Consider the following 9,328-nt stretch of genomic DNA (forward strand, 5'->3'; position numbering starts at 1 on the left):
GGATGTAGACTATCTCAAGGACAAACAAATAAGGGTGGATAGGTGAGAGCATAATTAGGCAGGGCTAGATGGTAAAAAAGGATGAAATGAGATTAAGAAAAGGAAGTGGGTAAAGTTCAAATAGAGTTCTTTGTATTGAAAAAGTCAGACTGAAGAAATGTGTTTTTAGAAGACTTCTAAAAGTTAGATAATGATCTATAAACTGGATTGATTTAGGAAGAGATTTCCAAGTTTTGGTGCCTTGATAGGAGAAATTAGCAGAGTGGATTGTTTTATATATCACATTCTTACAGATAGGGAAATGTAAGATAATATATTCCGTAGATGATGATACAGCATTAACATCATGGCACCTCCCTACCTCCTCAAAGCAATACCTGTACCCTAGACCACAATCTTTTCCTGGAGTCAGTGCCAGCATACCTCCAGACCTCCCCCCCTCCCATGTCATTTGGTGGCTGCAGTGGTCCTGGAAGGAGGGTTCTGACATGCTTCCCGCAAGCTGCTTTTCAGGGTGGGAATCCTCTGGCAAAGTAAGCCCATATTACAGAGGGGGTGAGAGGTGGGGGTTTTCAGATAACACCTGGCACTGCTTCGGAGGAAGGATATTAGAATTGGAGGGTCCCAGAATGAGATCTAAAGGGGCCCTAGCACTGCCTAGAGATGCTCCCGCCCAGTTAAATCAAACTCAGCCAAGTATCTGCTGATATTCAATATCAATATGGGCTCCTTTTACTAAGCTACGGTAAGCTGCGTGCTTACTGCAGCTTAAAAGGACTTACTGCGGGATGTGCTGAGGCATCCTGCAGTAATTTTACAATGTGAATATGCAAACCATGCACTAAAAAATCATTTTTATTTTTCTGCAGTACAAGCATATGGGGGGGGGGGGGAGATGTAAGAGAGTGTGGATGTTTCTATGCTAATCTGTTAGCGCAGTTATATTACCATGTGCTAATTAGCGCAGGATTAGCACATGAGCTCTTACCGCCTATAAAATAGGTATTGGCAAGTGCTCACGTGCTATTTTTTGATAATGACCAGGGAGATTGGTGAAGTCATATGAACTTTATTCCATAAATAAGACGACGTTTAAAAGTGATGACACGGCACTGTGTTGTGGCCAGACTGTCTGCCTCAGGAGTCTGTACATATGTGGTAAAGCCCAAAGGTAGCAAAGAAGGTTTCACAAGAGTACTAAAAATGGGTACAGTCTTTAAAAAGGCTACAAATTCTCCCCCCCCCCCCAAAAAAAAAAAAGCCAAAGCAGTGTACTGCTGTCATTTATGGAATAAAGTGTGTATGACTTTTTTCATCTCGTTATGATCATGCTACTCTTTTGTGTGTTCATAGTGGACTCCACTTCCTCTACTTGGTGGTCAATCTCAACATTAGTGCATGGCCATTAATTCAGAAAATGGCCTTAGCGTGTAGGAAAGACCCGTATAAGAATGCTCTAATGCTACTTTTTCCCACGGTTTAGTAAAAGGATCTTAAACCAGGTAGTGCCACTAAATATTGGCTCCAACCACTCTGGTACAATCCAGACATTGCTAGGGGAGAAAGGGGTCTGTGGAAGCTTATACTTTTTCTATAGGAAGGGAAGATAGGGGCTTGGAAAGGAGCTGAAGATTTCTTTGGGGATGATCTGGAATAGGTCAAGGTTTCTGGGGCTGCACTGTATGTTGGAAACACCATACTGCCTTTAGAGGGGAGTCATAGGGTGTAGAGGGATGGCCATTGGTTATGGAGGTGGGGTGCTCTTTCATAGGTTGGGAAGGTGAGCATGAGAAATTTCATGGTCCATCAAGCAGCACCTAAACATTTTTAGTTAGCGTGAGTGCCAATTTGTTTTGTAAGCATGGACTAAAATTTTGTTCATAGTTCTTTAAGTGGCCATTTAGCGTGTATACTAATGGGTCAATATTTAAACATTTCTTTAAAAAATATTCAGTGCTGCTATCTGGATTACGAGTGGGGCAAAATCTCTAAATAGAGGGGTGAGCAACACTGCTCTCCAGATAGTGGCAGTTATTTGCATCACTATCTGCATAGCATAAGGACACCTTTCTACTGCCCTAACTTTGTCTGAAAAGCTTTCTAGAGGGCAGTCTTAATATCACCGCCCTCAGATAAGTTGCTGCTGTGCTCCCATTCTGCCCCTATGTATGGGCGTCTCTAACGTTTAGTGCATGCTCTTAGCTTTTTATCAGTCAGGATGAGGATGTCAGGTGATCATAATCTCTTCATTTTCCACATGATCCCAAAGCTTTTCCAGTACAGTAATGTCACAATGTTCACAGAGTTTCCAATAGAGTAAAGTGATACGGTAGTCTTGTTAGTCCACATGTAAAAGTAATAAATAGAAATAAAACAAAACATAGAAAAGAAAATAAGATGATATCTTTTTTTTGGACTAAAGGGCCCTTTTACTAAACTGCGTAGGCGCCTACGTGTGCCCAACGTGCGCCAAATTGGAGTTACTGTCCGGTTACTGCGTGGCCTTTGTGGTAATTTCCAGTTTGGTGCACATCCGCTATACGTGTCTGAAAAAAGTTTTTATTTTCTGATGCACGGCAGCTACGTGAGCCAAGTGGAATTTGACGCGCACAGACCATTACCACCCAGTTACCATGTGAGACCTTATCTTGGCTTGTAGTAAGGTCTCAGATCCAAAATGGACGCACATCAATTTTCATTTCGTTGCATGTCCATTTTCAGCCAAAATAAAAAAAGGCATTTTTTACAGGTGCGCTGAAAGGCCATTTTCAGCGCACCTTAGTAAAAGGACCCCTAACTTATTACATTTTTTGATTAGCTTTCGAAGGTAACCCTTCTTCTTCAGATCAGAAATAAGCAAATGTTGGCAAAAATCAGTATATAAGTGAAACACAAAAGCATTTCAATCACAGCCTCACAGGAAGAGAGTGGGGTGGGTTAGTTGAGAAACAGGGGGAGCCGGGTGGATGAGAGATAAGAGTTTCCAGTGAACAGATGGTAGAGTTTCCATTGATAAATGGTAAATAAGATTTTCCGATGAATGAAACATGTCACCTTGTTGTGCCTTTCGGTATAAAAATGTTCTGCTATCAGCATTTCACAAATGAGTAACCATTTCCGTCTCTTTCTTACAAAATCTACAAATGTCTGTTGTACTAGCTTTTTGTGCTGGCTGTGAAACATCTCATCTGTAATCTGTTGTCCTGGGCTGCAACTATCAATTGCTCATCCTTAGGTTTCACTTCTCCTCTCTTTAATCATTCATGTGTCCAGGTTTGATTCACTACAGTGGTAACTGATACAGTGCCTGTGTGAGTTGATTCTTGTCTTTAGCATCTGGCTCATCTGTACAAAATAGCACTGATCTTCATATTTTCTGCACTCTCTTCTCCTGTCCCCATAATGGATCATTCTCCTTGAGAATACAGCTCACTTTGACTCATTTTTTATATTTTCACACCAGACCATTTACCCTTAGGTACCCTTGTTGCATACCAAGTTTTTATACCGAGTTTCCTCACTTACATGTAGGGCTTTTTTTGAGGGGGTACTTGGAGGTACTGAGTACCGGCACCTTCTCCATTGTCTGCTAAAATTGATCCATGGTCCCCAAGTTTTAATGAAAGAGCTCAGGCTCTACACACAAATTCTGCCTTGTCATAGATCTGTGACTGGTTGCAAGAGTCCTGGCTATTGTGGGGTTGGTCCCTCAGTGATCACCTCATCTCTGAAGGGTGGCCTGGCATTTGAGTACCATTACCTTTTTCGATAGAAAAAAACACACTGCTTACATCTAATGTTGCTATGTTATGTTGATGCTTTTCTCATAGACTAGTCTTCCCAATCATCACTCAAGCACAAGCACATATCGGAGTTTTTGTACTTCAAACCAAGCTCAGAAGGTTAGTCGTTTTTAAGTTTTCTTCAAACTACACATTATGTAAATCAAGTAGTTGAGGTCTTACAGGGTCCCTTTCGCTAAGCCGTGACAAAAAGTGGCCTGTGGCAGTGTGAGCGCATCTTTTGGATGCATGCTGGGCTGGTTTTTATCATGTCTTGGAAAAAGGGTCTTTTTTTAAGGTGCCGGAAAAGGGATGTAAGGCAAAATACAAACCAGCGTGCATCGCTTTTATGACTTGAGACCTTACCGCCACCCATTGACTTAGCAATAAGGTCTCAGGCGCTACCTGGGTGGAAGGCATGCAGCGCACACCCACAGCCATTTACCTCTGGGTAAGCGCCACACGGTAGAAAATAGAAAACATTTTCTACCGCGTGTTTTTGTCGCACGCCAAATTCAGAATTACCGCCCGGGGCACGCGATAGCCAGGTGGTAATGCCGATTTGGCTCAAGCTGGATGTGCATAGGCCCTTATGCACCTTTGTAAAAGGACTCCTTAATGTGTTGTCAGTGCATCTAAAGTTTTTTCTTTTTAGCTTCATATACATTTTCATAATGTTGTATTTAAGTATTGTTTTTTGGTGTCATTACACTTTTTTTAGCAAGTGCACACCATTGTTGTTTTTATCCCCTGTGTCTTTTATTTGATTTGTATTCATTTGTTTCTTGTCTGTATCATCATTGGCGCGGGTCTGAATGTGTTATTTTGAAATCAAAAAGATAAGTTTTAAAGTTTATACTATTTAGTATTAAAGAAGTATAAAAGTTTCAAAAACATTTGCAAGACAAGCCGATGATGATGCAGGCAAGTCACAGAATTGATTCCTGTGTGAAACGAGTTGCTGCTGAGGCTCCTATATAATTGCAATTACCCACTGTGTTTAGTTAATTGGAGAATCCAAGAGCGCAGGGTCGTCGTTTGAGCAGTGCCGTAGCGAGGTCAGCTGACACCCGGGGCGGGTCACCGCTGCACACCCCCCCGGGGCACCCTCCGGAGCGCAGCCCCCTGGAGTGCGTACTTATGACGGAAAGCGACGAGGGAAAGCGGCGAGGGATGGGCGGGAGGGCCGAACCGCCCCGAGTGCATGTCGCTGGGAGCTGCGTCGGCTCCGCTGGTTCCCTGCTCTCTCTGCCCCGGAACAGGAAGTAACCTGTTCTGGGGCAGAGGGAGCAGGGAATCAGCGGAGCTGACACCCCCCCAGCGGCGTGCACCCGGGGCGAACCGCCCCACCGCCCCCCCTCCTACGCCACTGGGTTTGAGTCTGTTCTATTACCCCCATAGTCATATGAGATTTTGGACTTTTTAACAGTGATTCATTTGTTTCTTGTCATCTTTACATCAACCCACACAACAGTATACATTAAACTTTTTAAACCTTTTTTTAATCTTACGAAATATATGTATTTCTTGGGGTATATGATTTAAATGTAAATTTATGTGTGTACCATAAACCTTTTATGTTTATCACTATTATCTTTATGTCTATTTTACATATATGTGTATTTATTATTTTAGACTCCTGAAGCAGGCCTGTGTTGAGTCTTCAATCAATAAAAGCAACTTGAGAAGTTTAAGATCGTGTCCCTGACTCTTGAGTTCATGGTCGATTTCCCACTGTCCTTTTTCCTGAATAAATATATATTTGAGGGAGAGCATGAGTAAGGATCCCCTTATGTTTAACATTTGTTCATGTGACTAACCATGGGTTCCTGTGATGTGCACTGGCACAATTTGCAGTGTGGTAGGTATATTGCAGGCAGGGCAGTGGAGTCGGTACACCAAACCTTTGACTCCGATTCCAACACCTCTGTGTTTCTACTGTCTGATCCTGACTCCGACTCTAACTGTGACTCCTACTATGTATATTTATTAGGATTTTTCTACCACCTTTTTGAAGGAATTCACTCAAGGCAGTGCACAGTCAGTAAGAATAGATCAAACATGAGCAATAGGCAATCACAGCAATAAAAATATTCAAATAACAATATAAAGTATGGCATGGTATACTACTTGCAATGTCAACACAACATGCAATAGAACATTTTAACTGATAGTGAAGGGTAAAGCAAAGATGGAACAAGAAGAGCAAGAAGAGTTAGAAAGTAAGGTAACTAATTTAAAGAAAGTTGCACATGAGGTCAGAGATGGTTTAATATTATCTCAGCTAGGGTAGGAGTGAAGAGTTAATCTATGAGAAATTTGATTAATTATAGAAACATAGGATATTTCTTTATAAACAAAATTGAGACTAATAGCCTGCAAAATGTATTTATTTGAAGTTTAAACAAAGAACCTGAACAAACAAAATGCTAAATTTACCATATATTATATTGTACGTTTTTATTTTGAAGCTGGAGTCGGCGTTGGTAGATTTTTACTAACTCCAAAGCTTTGATTGCAGGGACTTACATCATTCAGTTCTTTTTGAGCTTCAGTTGGAAGCTTGCTTTAACCTAATTTTTGCTTCAGATTTGGTGGTTGCTGGAAGGCCAACATTGTTGGAGCTGGGAATATGTCTTTCATTAATTCATCCTCCTGGAGTAGTGGCTATACAATTATATATATATATATATATATATATATATATATATATATATATATATATATATAGTTGTATATCCACTAAATAAGTAAGTAAGTAAATATATATGTATATATTTTTTCCCAGCTTTGAATTGCATGTCACTACAAGGGAGACTCTCTCAGAGGTTTTCTTTTCTTTATACTGCAGTAGTTTTTCTCTGGTTGTTTCAAATGAAGAGGCTGTCTTCCTGAAGATCATTTTCAGTTTATAACCTGTCTTTTTGAAAGATTCACTCAGAAGTTTGAGGTGTTATCTCAGTCTCATGGGTGAGAACACACACAATATTATTGTGTGGCTTGGCTGTATATAATGCACTTTTTAAAAATGTTTATAACATCACAGGGGTGGCAAGAATGGAATGTTTCTTGGTCAGACTGAAAATTTGAACAATCTGGCTGTCATGCTGTTATAAAGAGTCCCCAGGGATTATTACTGTTCCAGAATTATTGCAGTTAATTTTAAATAGGTGTGCAAATGTTTTGGACATCCTGATTCTGGGAGATTTAATTTGCCTATCCTAGATGATACTGATGACATAACATTGGATTTTTTGAATGGTTTACTGTCAATAGGTGTTATTCAGTTGAATTTTATAAACACTTACAAGGTGTCAAAAATAAGTGTAAAATTCCACCCTTCACATGAGTTGGAGAAAGAGAACAACACACAAACAAGCCCACTTCTGAGCTGGCATTGGAGGTTTGGAAGAGAGGATTTCTTGTGATTTTCTCTCTAAAATCTTCCGGCTTTCCTTTCTTTGGGAAGCAGAAGGAAGCCCATACAAGACTCTAAGGGGTCTTTTATGAAGTTAATATGGAAATACCACTGGGCTACCTCAGCAGCCTGGCGGTAATTCCTTCCCCCAGTGCGCACCACTTCCGGTGTTACAAAAATATTTTTACTGGGTAACTAGGTAGTGCTGTACGCTGCCTGGTTACCGCCAGGTTAGCATGGGAGCCTTTACCCCCACCTCAATGGGTGGCGGTAAGTGCTACGCCCGGAATGATTCACTTGTCACACGGCCATTTCTTAAAAAAAAAAAAAAAAGAGCCTTTTACCCATTGTGGTAAAAGGGGGCCTCAGCACGTCTCAAAAACATGTACTGACGCGAGCGCAGGCCCCTTTTTACTGCAGCTTGGTAAAAGGACCCCTAAGTGCTGGTACTGAAAATCAAATGTGTGCAAGTCCGAGGTTATCAATAGAAATCAAACAAAATAAAACATGGAAAAGAAAATAAGATGATACCTTTTTTATTGGACATAACTTAATACATTTCTTGATTAGCTTTCGAAGGTTGCCCTTCTTCGTCAGATCGGAAATAAGCAAATGTGCTAGCTGACAGTGTATATAAGTGAAAACATTCAAGCATTACTATGACAGTCTGACAGGGTGGGAGGATGGGGGTGGGTAGGAGGTATGCATGGGGACATTAAAGCATATCATTGATATTCTAACAGGATGGGTGTGGATAGGTGAGGGGTGGGGTGATCAACAGAGAAATACAGCTTTATGGTTTATAATGGGCTAGGAACCCCAGATCCTTGTTAAGTCCTTTCTGTTGGGTGTTAAAATATTCAATCATTCTGACTTCAAAGGTCTTACATTCTTGTATGGTTTTAAAGTTACCTTTCAGGATTCTTACTGTAAAGTCACTGGTACAGTGTCCTGGTCCTGTAAAATGCTGACCAACAGGCGTGGGAGCCCTACTGGCACCAGTATTGTTCATGTGATGTCTATGTAAATTGAATCTTGTCTTAAGCATCTGGCCTGTTTCTCCAATATAGCATCCTTCGTTACATTTTTTACACTGAATGATATATACCACATTGGAAGATGAGCAAGTGAAAGATCCCTTTATGCTGAATATCTTTCCTTTGTGGATGACTGTGGGGTCCTGTGAAATATTTTGGCATAGTTTGCAACTGGATAAATTACAGGGAAGTGTGCCCTTCTGTTCCTTTTCAATCTGTGATGGAAGTTTACTTCTGATTAGCTTGTGTTTTAAGTTGGGTGGCTGTTTGGAAGGCCAGTGCTGGTGGGGATGGGAATATCTCTTTCAGTAATTCATCCTCCTGGAGTATAGGTTGTAGATCTCTTATGATTTTCCTCAGTTTTTCCAGCTCTGGATTGTATGTCACTACAAGGGGGATTCTGTCTGTGGATTTTTTCTCCTTGTACTGTAGCAGAGTCTCCCTGGGTGTTTTGAGGCAGGAGGCAATATTCTTGGAGATTATTTTGGGGTTGTAGCCTTTCTGTTTGAAGGATGCAGTTAGGCTTTTAAGGTGTCTGTCTCTGTCCCCTGGGTCAGAGCAGATACGGTGGTATCTTGTGGCTTGGCTATAAATGATGGATCTTTTTGTATGTGAAGGATGGAAGCTGGAGTTGTGGAGGTAGCTGCATCTGTCTGTGGATTTCTTGTATATAGATGTTTGTATACAGCCATCACTGATTGAGACCGTGGTGTCCAAAAAATTGACTTTTTCTGGGGAGTAGTCAATTTTGAATCTGATTGTAGGATGGTATGTATTGAAGGCAGAATAAAATTGTTTCAGAGTTTCTTCACCCTCCGTCCAAATCATAAAAATGTCATCGATGTACCGGTAGTATTTTAGAGGTTTGGTCTGGTGTGTATTCAGAAATGTCTCTTCCAGCTCAGCCATAAAAAGGTTGGCATATTGGGATACTGTCCTGGTGCCCATCGCAGTGCCCAGGAGTGTGGTAACATGACTACCACACTCCTCTACTGCAAGTCCGAGGAAACCCGAAAGTGAGAGCACACATTGGCACCTGTTTTCTACACTTAAATATAAGCCTTTCAAATGGGAAACATTTTTGAAAAGTT

At 41.0% G+C, this 9,328-nt stretch overlaps 1 long non-coding RNA gene across 1 annotated transcript in view; it reads left to right on the forward strand.

The window, feature by feature from the left end:
* LOC115468065 overlaps positions 1-5,484 on the forward strand; it is a 31,673-nt gene extending 26,189 nt beyond the window's left edge. The window contains exons 2-3 of the long non-coding RNA XR_003941815.1: positions 3,831-3,902; positions 5,418-5,484. This is a non-coding gene — a long non-coding RNA (uncharacterized LOC115468065). The remainder of the gene's footprint in view (positions 1-3,830; positions 3,903-5,417) is intronic.
* Positions 5,485-9,328: the final 3,844 nt, after the last annotated feature.

The sequence above is a fragment of the Microcaecilia unicolor genome, chromosome 4 (genome assembly GCF_901765095.1).
Source record: "Microcaecilia unicolor chromosome 4, aMicUni1.1, whole genome shotgun sequence".
Taxonomy (NCBI): Eukaryota; Metazoa; Chordata; class Amphibia; order Gymnophiona; family Siphonopidae; genus Microcaecilia; species Microcaecilia unicolor.